We start from the raw sequence: 19,553 nt of genomic DNA on the forward strand, positions 1-19,553 counted from the left end.
TCACCAATATGAAAGCTAAGAAGGGTGTTTCTTCACAAATGGGGGGAAATTTAGAATGAAACTCATAAATCATAGTAGTGTCTGTAACATATGAAATATTACATCCATATCCTAAAGCTCCTCATTATGTTTCAATACATGGTCTAATTTTAACATTATGTTTTATGTAGTTTGATGTAAAGAGCATCTATTTTGTATTTAGTATGATGGTATGAGCTTTGTTCATAATTATTTAAATTTAAAAATTGGAGTCAAAATATTATCAGCAAAATATTAAACCTAATTGTTTACTCATGGTCAGCTACATAGAAGCATCTACATGCTCGTATCTCTTCAGATCTGTTCCTCATATTTCATAAAATAAAATTATCATTGGTACCATCAATTTCTGATAACATATTTACCAGGTCTTCTTCTTTAAGCAATTGGCTTCTCATCTTATTACATGTCCTAATGGATCCAACAGTCTTTTGCAATGTTTTCCAGTACTTCATGCTAATCTTTAGTGAAGGGTATGTTTAGGTATTCTGCCTTCTTCCATTCTTTGTACACGGTGTAACCAAGTATATTTATATTCACCATTCTTCTATCAAAATTATTTTGTTCCTTTTTGTTACCAAAACTACCAACCTCAAAAACCTAAACATTACTGTTTCAAGCGTGCTCTTGCCTCTCATTTCCACGGTGTATATTCCACTACTGCGAAGGTCACTGCTTACAGCCATCATCCCAAAAATTCCACTCGTTTATCTTTTCATGTGCAATTTTTTGGTAATACCTCACAGGTGATTACATCTTTATGCTTTATGGTTATTGTCAGATTCTACTAAATTATGTACTGTGCATCCCAGGAATATAACGTTTCATCTTGTTCAGTACTTTCATTATTCAAAATCAGTATTGATCCTACTGGTGTAAGGCCTTTTGCCTTATTTACAGATATTTTAAAATTGTATTTACTTGCAGTGTTATGTGCACTCTGTAAGTTCCTCATGTAAGGGAATACTCGTTTATTCACCCAGTGGAGAATTCAAATAAATGAATATATAATTTCTTTCACAAATGGCTGAAGTATTATATTGTTTTTCTCAAATTTCAGAATAAACATACTCTACTGTTTGTGATAGAGCCCATGAATAATTGTAAACACTCAGCCTGATGACTGTTCCTGTCCACTGAACTTATGCACAGGGTGTTTACAGAATATTTTGGTGAACCTTGTGGCCAGTTTTCACCCTGCTTCCAAAGGGGAGCTGTTAGTATTACAGATAATGTTCAAGGAGCACTGTTATTATCTGACACACTATTTCCTTCATGAGACAATGTTCTCTGGATATCTCCATTTTTGCTTCTCTTTCTAACGTATCCTGTTAAGATGATTTGGGTCATCGCAAACTTCATCATCATATTCTCTATCAGTTCCAGTGCCTTCATCAGGAATAGTGATGTGTCAGCATCATCACTCCTTGTTTCCCAAGAATCTCAGGTCAATTTTTTCTTTGTCTTTGATGTAGAAATTGTGTAGAAAACTGTGGCAAAAGAAAGACTACCTAACCAGACTATTTAACTGACTGACTTGACTCACTGAACAACTACATAATTAACTAACTAACCATCTAACTAACTCCATGGAGCTGAGTCTGTCTTAAGAAGCTGATAATCGCTCCAGCTACTTAAGACATCTGGAACATTTTAACAAACCTGAAGGTCATTATTGTCTCAAAAAGAGCTCACAACTTCTCCCCGAACTGGATGAATGCAATCAGCACACCCTTATTCTGTTTTGCAAGATGAATTTGATTTACGCCAGTATGATACCAAAACTAATAAGCCATATCTCGTGTCTCTGCCCACATTCATGCTACCTGCCCTGCCCTTCCTTGATTTTATCATTTTAGTATTTGGTGAAGAATACAAGTTCTGGAGTTCCTCATTGTCACCTTTCTCCAGCCAACTTTTAATTTATCCCTGTTGGGCCCAAATTCTGTTCTGAGACACTCCCAGTCAAAAGAAACCACAATAATATGTAACATGAAGATACTTCTAACAAAATGCAATGAATCATGCATGAAAAGAAAGTATTCTGACAGCTTTGCATTTGCCTGTCTGATCATTTGTGAGCCAGTTTTGTTTCCTCTTGTGCATTTATGAAACTTAGCAGCATGTTTTATATGTGGTTACAGATAATATTGGTAGTTTCCTCATCCACAATTTTTAACATCTGATGGTGACCACATTGGTCAAAACATGTAATTCAAACCTTTTAAAGCAGGTAGCTTTTAATAAATTTTATAGAACATTAGTGTTGCACGTGAAAGTGTGAAACTCACTGATACTAAGTGAAAAGTGCAACAGGATGCTGCAATACATTATTACAATATTTTTGTTTATATGTTAGTTAACTGGTCACGGTAGTCTAGCTGTCTAAGGCATGTACTATTTTTGCTCTCTCAGAAGCTGGGACTATGGGTTCGAATCCCACACAAGGCATGGCTGTTAGATGTGTGTATGCGTTTATTCTGTGTTTGTGTTGTCCTGTGTTTAGGTACAGACCTTGCGACAAGCTGTCAGCCATCCTAGGAGTCCTACCATCTGTAAAATGATCATGAAACTGAGAAATCAGCCCTATGCTCCAGAGAGAGAGAGAGATTTTAGTGTAAAGAGCATGCGAGAGGCTATGCCATAGCAAATATCCCTTGCTAATGATCATTCCATAATTCCTCTATGTTCATCTATCCCTCACCCCACCCACCGAGATATGCACAATAGCCCTGACCAGAAACACCCTTGGTCTTTATGTTTGGGGTTCATCTCTGGCTCAGCACTTGGCTGGTCACAGGGCAAGAAAATTTCCTTAACTTTAAGCATTTGAAAATAGAACCAGCCTGTTCACTCCTGTAATAACTTCCCTTAGATCTATGCAAATGACTTTTCACTTTGGTATAAAATTGCAGTGCATATCCACAGACATCTGCTTCTCAGTATGGCTTTGTGAATGAATGAGCCTTGAAATATTTAAGTGCCTATAAATATTTAATTAAATATGATGGGTCATTAACCATCCAGTTGGCATTAATAGAATAAATTAACTTAACCTATCAAAAGTACTACCTTCTTCTACATTAAGACATGTAATTTATTAGAGGTGGGAAAACCAGAAGGAAAGAAACCACTGGGAAGAACAAGGTGTAGGTAGGTGGACAGTACTGAAGTGGATGTGAGACAGATAGGATGGATTGGATTGGTCTGGCTTGGGAAGGGACCAGTGGAGGGCTCTTGTGAACGTGGTAATGAACCTTTGGGTTCCATAAAATGCTGGGAAATTCTTGAGTAGCTGCAGATTTGGCGGCTCCTCAAGAAGTGCTCAGCTCCATGAGTAAGAAAGTAAGTAAGTGTATTAGAAATTTACTGATGTTTTCGAGGAAAACATTACTCCCGTCTTGAGGGTAAAATTATAAGCCAAGAAAAGAACTACCTTCAGCAGACAGAAAGATAATGCTGCTTTCTTGACAGTTGCATAACTACCAAATCACATAATCCAGAAGTAACCAGCATGAGAACAGCAAATGTCACATAACTTAAACTACATTTTGATAGTTGACATTTTCTCTGCACCTAATTTTTTTACATTTCATTACAGTGCATTACATTGCATTCCATAGCATTCCAGAGTTAGTCAAAATGACTGTAGGATGTGGAATATGTCATATAAATACAAAACATATGTACAGACCCAATGGAGTTCTCACACAAGAGAAACCAATAATACACAGTGACTACACACAAGGCTATTTAAAGATACATAAATTATTTTCTAGACAACAGGTATTCATCAACAGAGTAGAGTGAATGTGTTTTTAAGTATCATTTCAGTGCTATTTTAAATCCTGCCTTTTCATTCATAAGACCTCTGAGATTGTATGGCAGGTTATTAAAAATGTTGATCCCAGCAAAATATGCGCTTTTCTGAAAGCATAAGAGGTTAGCAGTTGGTTTATGAAGACAGTGTTTGTGTCTTGTGTTAACACTGTGTACATCCGCGTTTGTCTGAAAATGTTCTTCGTTATTTGTAATGAAGTTTATTAATGAATATATATATATATATATTCACAAGGCAAAGTTACGATCTGTAGTCTCTTAAATAGATCTCTACAGGAATTATGGGATTTGACACCCATCATGATTCTAACAGTTTTCTTTTGCAATGTATTTTAAATACCTTTTTACTGTCAGATGAATTACCCCAGAAAATTATTCCATACTTCATTAAAGAGTGAAAATAAACAAACTAGATTGATATGAGAGTGCCGATGTTACTGATATGTAACATGAATCTAACTGCATAACATGCTCTATTTAACTTTGGAATCAACTGATCGATATGGTTTTTCCAGTTTAAATGATTATCAATTTGCAAGCCAAGGAATTTACTCCCTCTTCTATATATTTATCATTATATCCTATGTTTAATGGATAGTGTGGTGAGTTTTATGTTATAAATTTTATTACATTTGTTTTTTCTAGGTTCAGGGACAGCTTGTTCTCAGAAAACCATTTGCTCATTTGTGAAAGAATCTGATGATTTCTGCTTGATAACATGCAGAAATCATCTAAATTTTTAGCAGAAATCATAACACTGGTGTCATCTGCAAATTTTATAGGTATTGATGAGGTCCTTAGTGTAGGAGGGAGGTCGTTTATATAAATTATGAAAAGCAAAAGCCCCAAAATTGACCCCTGTGGAACTCCATGTTTTATTATTCCCCAGTTTGAGTAGGTACTTTAGATTGAATTTGATGATTTTATTTCAATCTTTTGTTTTCTATCTGTTAGGTAGTATCTGAACAAACTTAACGTTGTTCCTTGAATGCCAAAAAAATGTAATTTAGTTAATAAAATTTCATGATTTACACAGTCAACAGCCTTTGCTAAGTCACAGAATATTCCACCAACATGCTTTTTTGATTAATAGATTTCAACACACTGTCTGTTAACTTAAAGGCTGCATTTTCAGTGGAAATTCTTTTCCTAAAGCCAAACTGTTTTGGGACTAATATATTGTTACTCTGAAAATATAGAACTGTCAGACTTTTTAGTTGGCTCATCGTGCCTTAGTTGTTTTTGAAAATCTGAAGTGTAATGTGAATGTGGCCACGTTAATATACGAGAGGCTTTATATTTAACATGCTGTTTGCTCCATATTTTAGTCAAAATTTCTGGATGCAAGTCATATTGTTACTGGAATCAGTATATTTAATTATATTGTGACATGTAGACTATATTTTGTGCCATATTTATTTAAAAAGAACTCTGCTTTTATACTGTATGTGTATTATGTAAGTTTAATCTGAAAATATTTTGTCTTAAACTAAATAAGGACCGCCTCTATTGTCTAGTGTTCAGAGTTCCTGGCTACAGATCCAGAGGTCCGGGTTCGATTCCCGGCGCTCCCAGATTTTCTGACAAGTAGTGGGTTTGGAACGGGGTCAACTCATCCTCATGAGGACAATTGAGGAGCTACTTGAATGGAACAGTAGCGGCTCCGGTGTACAAATCCGAAATTAACGGCTGTGGGGATCCATTGCACTGACCACGCGACACCCTCAGTCCGCTTAAGTTGGCACTATTTTTTTTATTGCTAGTGGGGTGGGACTAAGTCCCTTGTACTGCGGCCACTTCTGGCCTATTGTACCAGCCCGAGATGATAGGTGAGGGTGATTGTGGAGAAATTGGTGGAATGAAGATTGGCAGTGGAAACCGAAGTACTCGGAGAACGCCTGCCCCAGCGCCACTTTGTCCACCACAAATCCCACTTGACGAGACCCGGGATCGAACCCAGGCCGCCGCGGTGGGAAGCCAGCGACTGACCGCTTAAGTTGCAACTAACTTCGTCAACAAGCGGCACAAGCGACGAGCGGCGGTCGCTCAGTCGGTATAGTACACTTGCGGACTAAAACCACTGAGTTTGTTTTTGTTTTACCAGGCTACACGGCATCAGATTCCAGAAAATAGTACTCCTCATGGTTAGCATTGTGAGTATCTCAAATCCAGCAATAAATAGATTGTCCGTCATGCAGGATATACATTCTCAAACATTATAAAATCTTTTTGGGCGGAAAACCAAAGGATTTCAACGTTTCGGAGGCCATCTCTGCCTCCATTATCAGGTGCATGTCGTTAAACGGCATATTCCTTCTGCAATTTAATCGTGTTTCACAATAACTCAAGATTAGTCGTGTTCCCATATCTCAGTTGAAGTTCATTAACCTTATTGAGATTCGACTAAGGATATCTCATTGATTCATCAGTGGCTCTGCAGCCTTTTGTTTGTCCCTGGCCGCGTTTACAGTTTCGTAATGCTATATACTGTCGGTAGGATTCCTTGGACGGGGGATACGCCTGTCACAAGGCCGCTACCTGCACACAGGACAGTACACACAGAATAAACGCACACAGACATCCATACTTCGAGTAGAATTCGAACCCATGACCCCAGTATTCTGTCGGCTGAAGACAGTTCATGCCTTAGACAGCGCGGCCACCGTGATCGGACCATCTAAGCATGTCTAGAGAAATATAATTTAAATATTTTAAACAGTTACGAATTGATTCGTCGGCCCTAGAACAGCACTATTCATCATACAGATGTTTATAGAGCCGCCACTGACCTCCGATAACTCGCTGCTGGCGTTTTGGAGATCGATTTCGGGAAACCTGTGCGTTAATACTGTCGAACACAACAGGTTCCATGTTGTGGGAATTCATTTGGTACGTGACAGGCGGCTTATTCAGTTATGTCGACTCTTCCGAAAGAATCAGTCAGCAGAAAATATTGGTAGCACGTAGATCCGCAAATCAACTCTTGAAATGACGTAAATAATGACTAGTTCATCACTAAATCCTTTTTCGTTGAAAATGTTATCATTATATACTTTTTTTTCGCTTTGTCCGTAATATTTCAATATGGATTTGAACCCATAAAGCTCGCTTCTCCGAAATACTATCATGGCTGAGTCCCTTATGACAAACGGTGTAGCTGAAATGGATTTCATGAGAGAACTGTGTTATTGCTGGACTGGGTTTTGTATGAATCAAATATATTATATTCTTTGTTCGAATCCGTTATTTTGGAAATAGTTCAACCGTTTAAAGCACATTGGTTACTATATATACCACCTGCGACAGTATTAATACAACTCTGATATTTGCCCACACACCGTTCCTGTGTGTCTCATGATTCCCAGAATAGGCCCCATCTTGATTATAACCAGTATTAACCAACATTTTTTTTAAATGGGACTCAATGTGTTTTCTGCCCAATAGGAACTGAATTTTTAAAAATTATTTAGTTGAATTTCACACCGTGACAAGGAAACTAACGGAACACAATAAATATATATATTATTTTTTATGTTTTGTAAATCGTCGGCAAGCAACATATTTTATTCTTGACATAAAATTCAGTTACCGCCGTACTGTTTGTTACGCGTGATGTGTAGTGAAATAAAGCAACGGTACAAATGTTAGGGAAATGTTAATCACCTACATTTTTTGTTTGAGAGACCGCTGCCTAGAAGTCAGTGTGCATGCGGAAGATCCTGCGACCGGCCATCTTTGCACTTTTTCTTTCTTGGGTTTCCTCCCTCTTTAAGCACATCCTGAGATGGTTCTCAGTTTCCAGCTTGCTGCTGTTTGCTTCTCATGCAACCCCCCTGCTTAAATTGACGAAATCATTGCTGTGAAAGCCAGCAAAATTATTGTGGCATGTAGATCCGTTCCCGAGTAACGACCGCGAGATAAGTGAATATACAATAGCCGTTACTACGTAATGACTTCGCAAACAAGCATGTTTCCACGGCACAATCTGATTCTGTAACAGAGGAACGGTGTTTTCTGTGAAGTCCGTGCAGAGGTGTTATAAGGAAGACAGTAGAGAGATTCAGTCACCCGTGTGAAGGCGGGTTCGAATACCTCCACCGTAACCCTGCGAGTTGTTGGAGGCGACGATAAGGGAAGTCTCAAATTTGAGACAGTAAAATATGGTCCCGAGTCCCAAGGGACTCGGACCCGAGAAAGACTGCGCTGGCAAGGGCCAGGAGCATATACAAAAGACAGACCCACCATCTCGTCAGAGAGGCGCCGTACAAAAACAAAACCATAACTGTCAAACTAATAAATATCTAGTCATGAGCCCCAGTAGGGCTCGACACTAAAATTTACTGACTGACTGACTGTCAGTCGCAATGTGACTGGCTTTGAGAGATTCAGTACATCCAAGCAATGTGGCTCATTGCAAATTCCCCCTCAAAAAGGAGTGGACTAAAGCCACCATCTGCAATTCATGCAAAACCCGTCTCTAGTCACAGTCATACACGTGACATTTTTCCAAATTATGCAACCGGAGCCTTCTCGACCTTGAAGATGGATGCAGTTTGTTACACTGAAAATTTACCGAATTACACAGCGTCACTTTTGAGACCTCGCTTCTTGCTTTCTTCTTGTTTTCGTTAATTACTCTTCGCCTCTGAGCGTTGAGGGAGTACTTTCCTCCAAAAAGTTGGTGAACTTCTACCAGACTACACGACGTTACATACCAGAAAATCGTAATCTTAATATTTTTACCTCTTTCCCTAAAGTGTCTTAGGAAGCGTATACTTTTTAGCACCGGGATATTCAATTCTGATTTAAAATATTGTGCGAGTGTAAGTGAGAGGGTTGCAAGGCCTTACTCCATTTATGTGCTTCAGCCTAGCTTCATGTGAATTATGGAAGGCACAGACTTGTGGAACGGTCTGTGACGCAATGATGAAGTAAATCCCACAGTGATGATTCACATCAGTGCAGCAAACAGAATCAATGCAAACTTCCCTCCAGCAATATCACTGTAACAACTGGCGTGCTGCAGAAACCCAAGCACAATCTTTGCCACGGCGTATGTTTACTGAACAGGCGTGTTCAGGCCCGATAACTTGATATTAATGTTGAGGCCGTAACAAAATGCAGAGATTGACATGCCTTTTTCAAACACCGCTATGTCATTTTTCTGCCTGCTCTGTGACGTTTTACGAGATACGTTGTGAGTTGATAGGACTCAGAATATTGAAAATATAGCTATTCTCTGTCTGAAACATCATTGAAGGTACGTCATGCATTGAGAAGGCATCCTTACAGGGGGTAAGAAAGTTCTGTATGCTCAGCGAGATTCCCGATATATTGATTTTGTTTCCCAGTGTGTGCTCGAAATACAGGAAACCCTCGATAATCCGGATGAAAATATGAAATAAAATGAGAAATGCTGTTTACAGTGGAGTACGTACTTTTAAGACACATGACATTTAGGAAGGCAGATGAGTCACTTGTCTCTTCAGAAAAAACTTGACAGTTTCTTCAAACCTGCATTATTACGTTAAAAAACAAGTGCACCTTCTGAGTCATCTGTCGCTGTATAAATGTATTGTCTTTTTATAATTTTTAAATACAGGCTCTATGGTGATATTTCGCATGCTTATTTTCATCAGCACTACCTATATCATTAAAAGTTCCATTTTTTATGGTCTAAGCTTTTTTTTCTTCTTTTTAGGGCTACCCATTATTTCACTAATCCGGACGAGCTCCCCACAAATTACTCCGAGTTATCGAAGGTTTACTGTAAAGTGTACTAGCTTTCTGATGATGATGGACGTCACCATCTGGTGATGATGCATCTCAGAGACGATTCAGATAGATGTCACTTGTGTTGTCTTGGATAGCGATATAGTGACATATAAATATTTGCTTCTTCGGCTTGCGCGACCGCCTCTGTGGTCTAGTGGTCAGAGTTCCTGGCTACAGATCTAGAGGTCCCGGGTTCGATTCCAGGCGCTACCAGATTTTCTGAGAAGTAGTGGATCTGGAACGGGGTTCTCTCAGCCTCGTGAGGATAACGGAGGAGCTGTTTGAAGGAAATAGCGGCTCCGGTCTAGAAAACCGAGATTAACAGCCGTGGGGATTCATTGCGCTGACTACGCGACACCCTCTATCAGCAAAAGTTGGCACTAACTTCGCCGACAAGCGACGGTCGCTCGGTCGGTATAGTTCGCTTGCGGACTACAGACTGCAGAGTTCTTCGGCTTACGTTCTGACTCTGAATATAGGGACAGTATGTTCTTCCGAAACGTCAGTGAATTTCTACTAGACTACGCTTTTTCTTATCCTAGGTGACAGTAACCCGTACACGTTATTAGACGTTATCAGAGTCTAGCATTTACAGATAGCTTCAAGTGTCATTTACCTTCCGTGGTTTTAGATATAGCATTTCTCGACACAGGAGGATTTGCTCACAGGATTTACTGTAGTTCCCTAACTGAAGTAACTATTGTAGGACGTGTGAGGGTTATCCAGTGATGACCATTACAGTGCGTCACCCCTATTCCATCCCACACTGCAGCTACAACCAGTTCCATTGCTTCATGCTGTGTTTCTCACAGAATTCAAAATGGACTTGGTTAAGTCCTCTAAACGATATAAGGGTTGCTGTGTCTGCATGTGTTAATCACATACATCATATGCTAAATAATTCAATATATAAATATTTTAAAATAATTTAAAATTATATAAAATGATGTATTTTGTGCGAATTGTTAGTTCTTATGTTCTGTTCTTTGTAGCGATGTGTATTTCGTTGATGGTATCCTGGTTAAATGTGTTCTGGTTGGCAGTGTGTGTGTGTGTGTGTGTGTGTTTGATCTACCATTGTTTCAGAATGCTGAAATACAATATATTGTCGCGTGTAGGAGGGCTGTGCGTGACTTATAGACGGGTTTTGGATTGGATGATTGGATTTATTGACATCGTATTCACTCAGCTCGTAACTACAGTAAATTTAGCGCATTCGCTATTTCCACACTTTACAGTTCACTGTTACATATACTAGTGTCCTCAATTTTCACTAGTCGTATCCTTGCAACAGTCTCACTGTCACTGCAACAAACTACGAAGTCTTCTTTGTACAAGCCCATTCCTTTCTTCCCAGTTCTTCTCAATTATTGTGCCAACTTCGAACTACGGAAATCTCAGTTCTCTGCTGCAGCTGCCAACTCCGGAACTCGACTGCTTCAAATGATCCAATTTGTCCTTTTTTCAATTCCTTGGTACGGACCACGCAGAAAACACAACTCCTCTTTATTTGTGCTCGTTCAGTTAGGTGGAAACCTGCTTAAAGGGTCGTTGCTTAGCAATTTAACGTCTCATCTGGCTCCAATATTCCAACTTTCAGGCGTCATGTCAGAATATTATATTCTATGATGTGACGCCATCTATAAGTCCATAGACGTTTCGGAAGAGTAAGGGTAAGCCATGTAAGCATCACGTAGCAGGAGCTTTATGCTCTTTGTTGTTCGCTTGATTTTCACTTCGACCCCGAAAAATGAGGCAGTATTTTCATCCGAAACACTGCTGAACTTGACCTTACTGAGCACTACGCTCTGAAGGTGTATGGGGGAGTGGATCCTCGACATTACTTGGAGGTGGTTGGTCACCTTCACGCCCCTGTCGCTTTACCCTCGGGAAAGCGTCCCCGGTGCCCATTGTATAGGATGTTGGGTGGACCCCAGAGCTGGTCTGGACGTCATGGAGAAGCGAAAATTCTTGACCGTACCGGGACTCGAACTTCGACCCCTCGGTCGTTCAGGCCGTAGCCAATCGCTATACCGACTGAACTGTCCCGGGGTAACAGGAGGTAAATTTATAATAAATATGTGCAACCATAAATCGATGCTACAGGAAAATAAGCAGATTTCTGTGACATCGTATAGTCTGTTGAAAGTCAATCGATATTCTTCCGAAACGTCGGTTGATTATCCTACAGGAAAATAAGCTTCATGAAATGCTAGCGAATATCACTACTTGTACGTTCCAGTGAAATGGGTAATTAAACAAGGGGTGGGGATGGGGGTGGCGGCAACCTGAGTTGTTCTGCATACTGTACGGTATTCCATTCAGGTTGTATTTGTTCAAGGGGAAATACAGACGAGTGAAGGGAACCCAATGGCAGTATTCAAGCCTTTGGCAAGATTTGTAATCCGGAGTACAGTTCGGATTACATCAAATTTTGGGGAAATTGTTGAGTAGCTGGCCGACTGGCCAGAAACATTTGTAACTGATACGTCATTAATGAATTATTAAAGAATAAAGAACGGATATTAAAACAGAGCCAACCATTTTGCCCGTGGTTGCGTTTTAGATCTACAGTAGACCCGTACGCTTTGCCCAGTTGAGGTTCGATATGTTTGATGTGACTGGTAGTAGGCTTAAGTAGCGAGAGGACGCATGCGTCGTGGTGTCGGCCAATGTTCAATGGCTGTAGGGGGGCACTGCAAGCAGTGCTGTGTGGGCTTTGCTTGTAAGCGGAGTGAATCCAATGTTTTGGTGTTTCCGAATCTTATTTGTGTCTGTTTTGTGTGTACTGACAAGTGAATGTGCATGAGACTTGCGGGTAGCCTAATATTTTAATTTTCCAGGCACTAAGAAGACAAAGACCACATCATTTCAGTTTCAGTATGTAATAAATACATGTCACTTTCTTTGCCTGCTAATGGTGGGCATAGTGAATACAGTTTTTGTCAACAGTGTTACTATAAATGTTAACGCAGATTTAGTATTTTGTTTGCATTTAAATGGAAATATGGACATATTCATTATGGACTGTTGTTATATTATGTAAAATCAGTGAAGCATATTAAGGTTCTTAGTTACATATTGTCAACATTTCAAAAGCTAAGATATAGCTCCGTTTGTTTTGTTTGGCGGAAATACACAATTTCGTTTCACATATCGAACTGCGTCCGAAAAACTCGCTTATCGTAAAATATGTTAATTATAACGGTACTGTTCTTCATTTGTCTACCATCTGTCAAATTGCACTCTGGTTTATAGTCTCTTTACAGTACTGTTATTACTGTGTCACTTGCTTTAATATTTATAGTGACCCCGATTTCTTTCCTCAGGGCGTATTTATGTGTTTTGTAAGATATCAGAATAATTGGCGATTATTTCCATAATGGATTAGTCCTTTAATGGGCACACAGTGTTTTGTGCGAGACGGGAGCTAAATCTGTTTATATCGGAAATGGAGAAACGTCAGTCTGTGCTCTGTTTTAGCTTCGGACATATTTTCCTGACTAGATTCCGAGATGTATATGTATTTTGAGAGCTCTAAAACGAGAGTTTTCCCTGGATTTATAAAATGATAAATAGTTTTCAACGTGTCACGAAACGTTACCGCAAGTGTATTGCTTCTTTACTAGGAAGTTAAATTAAAATATTGATTTTTTTCGTCCATTTTAACGTATGATAATAATCCTGGAAATATTTATGTTATGAAGGTTCTTAATGAGAGTAGATGGTAAGCCCACAGAGTGTATTTGTGTATTCCGTTTGGTTCTCACAGTAAACAGCGACTGTTTCCCTAAACAACATTAAGCGGTTGGGCTTTGTAGCGGAGACGTAATGTGTTTCCTAAGAGGTACGGACTGAACACACCAGAACTCTGCACTCTGCCCACAGAGTGTATCTATGTGTTCCATATGGTTCTCACAGTAAACAGCGACTGTTTCCCTAAACAGCTTTAACCGGTTGGGCTCTGTAGCGGAGCCGTAATGTTTCTGTAGGGCACGGGCTGAACACACTAAAACTGTGCATTCTGTCCACAGAGTGTAGCTGTGTGTTCCGTATGGTTTTCACAGTAAACAGCGACTGTTTCCCTAAACAGCTTTAACCGGTTGGGCTCTGTAGCGGAGCCGTAATGTTTTCTGTGGGGCATGGGCTGAACACACTAAAACTGTGCATTCTGCCCACAGAGTGTATTTGTGTGTTCCATATGGTTCTCACAGTAAACAGCGACTGTTTCCCTAAACAGCATTAACCGGTTGGGCTCTGTAGCCGTGACGTAATGTTTTTTGTGAGGTGCAGACTGAATTCTAATACATGCAGATCAATTTAAAGCTTTAAGCGAAGAATATTCGTAACAACCGTATGCACATATGTGGCTTTCTGGTTGTTCAGGATCCATGACTGTTAAAACATAACAAGAAATCAATACTGTCCAGGAACGTCAGAATGTACTACCTGAAATATTAATCTTCACCAAACACGGTGGGTTCGCAGTGGAAATGTACAGATGCTAATGTGTGAGGTTCGTATTCTGACATTTTATTCGTGCGATTGCGTTCAAAAACAAATGACATAACAGCGATCAATATTCAGTGGCCGTGGTGTAGCCTTGCTTCTGCGTAGCCTACAGACGTTTCGTATGCCACGAGTTTCTTCGTGCACGGTAGGTTGTTATGGATTAATTTAACAACACTTTTCCAACTGCATAATTCGTGTAGCGTCAGACGGTAAAGATATGAAGTTCTAATCTGGGTATTGATATTACTGTTGTATGGGATGTGACGCCGTGTAGTTTGGCAGTTAGGTACGAGCTTTTCAGAGAACTTGGGGCATGAATTTTCGCATATACCGTGAAGACGGAGGCGGCAGATTCCTACGAAATGTTGTTTATTTTATGATGCTGTCAGGAGCCTGTCCGTATAGCGCCGAATAGCGTGATGCCTGGCGAGTGTAGCATTTGGCCAGTGGCGGGCTGCTGTGTAAACTGTAATGGTTCGTCGAGTTCCACAAAATTTTCGTCATTTCCTGAGTAGCTGAGCAACTGGTAGCTTGTATAGAAGGGGACTCAACTCCATGGAGTAATTCACCAGCTTTCTTGCCATATATATCTACAGAATTATGAGGTGTGACGTTCTCGCGGCAATAAATATGGAGGTGGCTGTCTTGCACATTATAACGGCTTGAAGTCATCTGATAGTAACTAACGTTTCGGAGGAACTTCCTGCCTCCAGCATCAGAAATGAATGTAGGCAGAGGCTGAGGGCGTCCTTTAAAGTTGTTAATGACGTAATCGGCTACACGGTAATATCATCATCATCATCATCATCATCGCCGCCAGGGTATTTCTTTTCCTACCCTTTCCGTCCAACTCTTAATATAGATTGATCCTTTTAGCGTAAATTCGGGCGGCCAGTGGATCTAGTTCCGTTAACTGTTCTGGAATTCTTTGACGCCCCTTTCTTTCAGCATGAAGAATCTAATCAGGTCTGTTATTATGAAAATTTTATATACAATGAACGTATTGAGTTCATTTCTAATCAGCGAGTTTTTTTGTAATCTGAATTTATAATGTGTAGCCATATGGGAGCCGGAAGATCTCAGTCGGTATAGCGGCAGGCACCGGCTAGGCGGCTGGAATTCGATTCCCATCAGAAGCAAGCGACTTTTTTCTCATCGACAATGTCCACACCCACCCAACCTCCTATTAAGTGGGTACTGTGGGCTGTTTCCCCGGGAATAAATCGAATGTAGCTTGAAGCTGACCACTCATCTCCATCTAGAGCGGAGGTCACGAATGGTGGAGCTATATCTCCACTTCCCCATATACGTGATTATCAATTAATTAAACTCAGGGACAGCCTTCCCTTTCTGTGGGCCTGTGACGTAGGATGTTGGGATAATTAGTGAAAGTGAATTGGAAAGAATATATGGGCGCGCGGTAGCGATGTTGGTTGAGGTACTTTGCTAGAAGCCAGAAGGTCGCGGGTTCGATTCCCGACGAGGTCGCTGAATTTTTTAATTGACGTAATCCTTCCAGCCTCAATATGGCCCTGGGGTCGACTCAGACTCCAACATAAATGAGTACCAGGAATATTCCTGGGGATAAAGGGCGGCCGGCGCGTAAGGCTGACAACCTCACCGCTATCTGTGAGCCGATTTTCTAGAAAATGTGGGAACCTCGATGTCTCACAACCCTATGGACCTTCACGGCCTGTTACAGGGAAAGCTTTACCATTCGGCTGAACGGGGCTGATGAGCATCACGAAAGGCTTCAGCGATAATGCTCGGTCTCTGGGCCGAGCCTGGACCTCGGGATCTCCCGAATACAAAGAAGAGGCGCAACCAGTGGACCGTGACTCGTGACAACATAATGAAGAATAACGCACAACAAATATCCATACCTAAACTGGGGTTCGAAACCTGATTCTCAATAATGACGCGGCCTAAGCCCGCACTAAGAGCCGGGATAGCGAGTGGCTACGGGCTGGACGACAAAGATTTCGGAGTTCGAGTCCCAATGAGGGCAAACATTTTTTATAAAAAGATTAGTAATGCTATCCAGTGTAATGGATAAAAGCTGTTTTTTTCAATCTTTCATCCTTTACATGTTTCGGTCTGAGCGATCATCTTCAGAAGGATATTATCAATACATACCGAAACTACTATTAGAATGTCATAGATATAAAATATCATATCCTTTAACAGTTACTAGGATGTGGATGAATTTGTTAAAACGTTTACAAATTATTATTAAATTTTCTTTTTAAATTCACTTAGTGGACGGTGGAGTCCAGCTGGGTCCACTCGGCACGTCGGCCACTGATTGGCCTATTGTACCTACCCCGGGTGGTTATGATGATGGAGAATTTGGTGGAATGAAGTTTGGCAGGGGAAACCGAAGTACTCGGAGAAAACCCGCCCCAGCGCCACTTTGTCCACCACAAATCCTACTTGAGGAGACCCGGGATCGAACCCGGGCCGCCGCGGTGGGAAGCCAGCGACTAACCGCTTGAGCTATGGCGAGGCCTTACAAATTATTATAATTAGTCTATTTATAAATTATAGTTTAAAAAAACTTTTTGTTCCAATTTGGTTCATGTCCTTTATACCGCTTTTCTTTAAAGGAAGATTAGTGTCATCCTGTTTTTCTTTCCGCGCTGTGTTGTATATACATACTTTATATAACATGTAAAATGTAACTGTACATACTGACAACAGGCTTATTACTGCTGACTGTAACTCTGGCAAACGGCAGACCCGCCCTCTTGTCAGAGAGAGCGCCCCACATCAACAAACCTGCAACTCTCTGACAGCAATAAAGATCTGGCAGTAAGCCCCAGATGGGTGCTTTATTCCAAGATAGACTGGCCAACTGACCGACTGACCGTCGGTCGTAACATAAATTTCACTTTGAGCGTAGTCAGTTGATAGTCCTGTACGGGAGCATGTGAAGATAGGACTTAAGCCGGAGTCAGAGGAATAGCCATTGTTAGAGCCGTTACGAGGGAACGTCAAGTAACATATGAGAACACTAGACTGTGTGCTATAGTGAACTATAAAGTGTGGGAATCGCGATAGTGTTTTGGTTAGTTGTAGTTAGACCTGTAAGTGGTCAGCAGATCCATTCACCAGTCCAGACCCCGATTGTGGTCACACATACTCGTGGCAGTATTTTAAAATGTGTACATTTGTTTAGGAACGATTTTAGCGCCAATAAATATTTATAAAGCATCGCTCTAGAAGCGTCCAGAAACGCTTGCAGATCTTCGTGTGAAGTGTTCGTTATTTCAGTTTGGTTTAAACCGAAATTAGAATATTCTCTCAAATTTTAATATGACTTCCCAGTATCAGATTTTATGAAAATCCTTTAAGTGGTTATTATGTGGACATAGAGACATGGCGAAAACGACAAAACTGAATGAAACAGAATGAGGTTAGAGCTGATGATAAATTTCCGGATTATGATGAACGTCAGAAGTGACTCCATTGCTAGATTTGTTGGTTGAGACCCCTTTGTTTATATAGCTTTCGGATACTGTAGCTCATAGAGCGCATGCGCGGTTGAGTGTGTTGTTTCGAAGGCCATCCGTCCCTTATGTAATCATACTGGTGTCTAGTGCATTATATCACTAACAGCGATTGACTAGGGGGGACGAAAGGACGATGGGGGAAGAGGCACACACATTATGTCGCAGCACCAAACATCGGCTTCAGTTTGAAGATTATGGAGAGGGTTTATGTGGCGGCAACATGTGGAATGCTCGGTTCTAATCCCGTCCAGGACAATCAGCATGAGTCTGCCCAGCCAAGTGTCAGGGTAGTACCTACAATAGGCCACAATCACTTCCCTACAAATTCCTGCAAACACCAGATAGGTACGACATGAAGTAAACAGTAGATTACACTATTGTAGGATGTGACACCGTGTGGTCTGTTAATTGGTATCAGCTTTTTTTTTTTTTTTTTTTTTTTGTGAGGAGCCACTAGTCCCCATCGGAAGGGTATAAGAAAACGCGATTGTGTCACAGAGATGGACGCAGCAGGTTTCTCCCCAGTGCTGACGCCGACAAAACATACAAGAAGACCAGAGTCTTGATATTCATTGCCGTGACAATTTGGCTTCCCCCAGTTTCCTTAGCTTTACAGCCTCTCCACACCTACAGTGAGCTATAAAATGTTCCTGTACAGTCACGAAGAGTGCAGTTCTGCACATTGTTGCAGGTCCTGTCAGTGTGTACGGTGACAGCAGGACCCTAAATAGCTTTACAGTCTCTCTGCCCCTGCAGTAAGGTATAAAATGTTCCTGTACAGCCACGAAAAGTGCAGTTCTGCACACTGTTGCAGGTCCCTATCAGGCTGTACGGTGACCGCAGGACCCTAAATAGCTTTACAGCCTCTCTGCACCTGCAGTAAGCTATAAAGTGTTCCTGTACAGTCACGAAGAGTGAAGATCTGCACACTGTTGCAGGTCCCTATCAGGCTGTACGGTGACCGCAGGACCCTAAATAGCTTTACAGCCTCTCTGCACCTGCAGTAAGCTATAAAGTGTTCCTGTACAGTCACGAAGAGTGAAGATCTGCACACTGTTGCAGGTCCCTATCAGGCTGTACGGTGACCGCAGGACCCTAAATAGCTTTACAGCCTCTCTGCACCTGCAGTAAGCTATAAACTGTTCCTGTACAGTCACGAAAAGTGCAGTTCTGCACACTGTTGCAGGTCCCTATCAGGCTGTCCGGTGACCGCAGGACCCTAAATAGCTTTACAGCCTCTCTGCACCTGCAGTAAGCTATAAAGTGTTCCTGTACAGTCACGAAGAGTGCAGTTCTGCACACTGTTGCAGGTCCCTATCAGGCTGTACGGTGTCAGCAGGAACCTAAATAGCTTTACAGCCTCTCTGCCCCTGCAGTAAGCTATAATATGTCCCAGTACAGTCACGAAAAGTGCGAAATGTTTCGCCTGCTGCAGATATATTTTCCTAAGGCACATAGAATGCATTAAGCTGTAGCGCCTTAGTACAGTCCCAGAACTGCGTGGATACAACAGTGCTTTAATTTATTCTTGAGCAGCGGGCGATTCCTTGTGGGGTGGGGGCATGTACCCATGTTTTAACAGCCTTTGCAGTATCCCACTAATGTGTTAGAGACTCATGCGTTGAAGGGCTGGAGGTAATCCTTGGCTTTGCTCTGCTCCAGAGACAGAAGTTCCATCCGCGCGTGTTCACATTCCACCTACCGGATGTTACATATATTACAAACGTGCTAGAAAACCGTTTGCGGAACAAAAAAATATGATCATGATGTTCCTGTTTGCGTCAGTCTGTCTCTCCCCCACGTACAGTCTTACTTTTCGTATGTGGCCTGTGTAAACATGTTGAATCAACTGACGGTGAGCAGAGGATTAGAGAG

The 19,553-nt window shown here is 41.1% G+C and overlaps 1 long non-coding RNA gene across 1 annotated transcript in view; it reads left to right on the forward strand.

Annotated features, from left to right (window-relative positions):
- The first annotated feature begins 12,352 nt into the window (after window positions 1-12,352).
- Window positions 12,353-19,553, forward strand: part of LOC117282641 — a 159,402-nt gene continuing 152,201 nt past the window's right edge. The window contains exon 1 of the long non-coding RNA XR_004513462.1: window positions 12,353-12,534. This is a non-coding gene — a long non-coding RNA (uncharacterized LOC117282641). The remainder of the gene's footprint in view (window positions 12,535-19,553) is intronic.

The sequence above is a fragment of the Cryptotermes secundus genome, unplaced genomic scaffold (assembly GCF_002891405.2).
Source record: "Cryptotermes secundus unplaced genomic scaffold, Csec_1.0 scaffold660, whole genome shotgun sequence".
In the NCBI taxonomy this organism is placed as follows: domain Eukaryota; kingdom Metazoa; phylum Arthropoda; class Insecta; order Blattodea; family Kalotermitidae; genus Cryptotermes; species Cryptotermes secundus.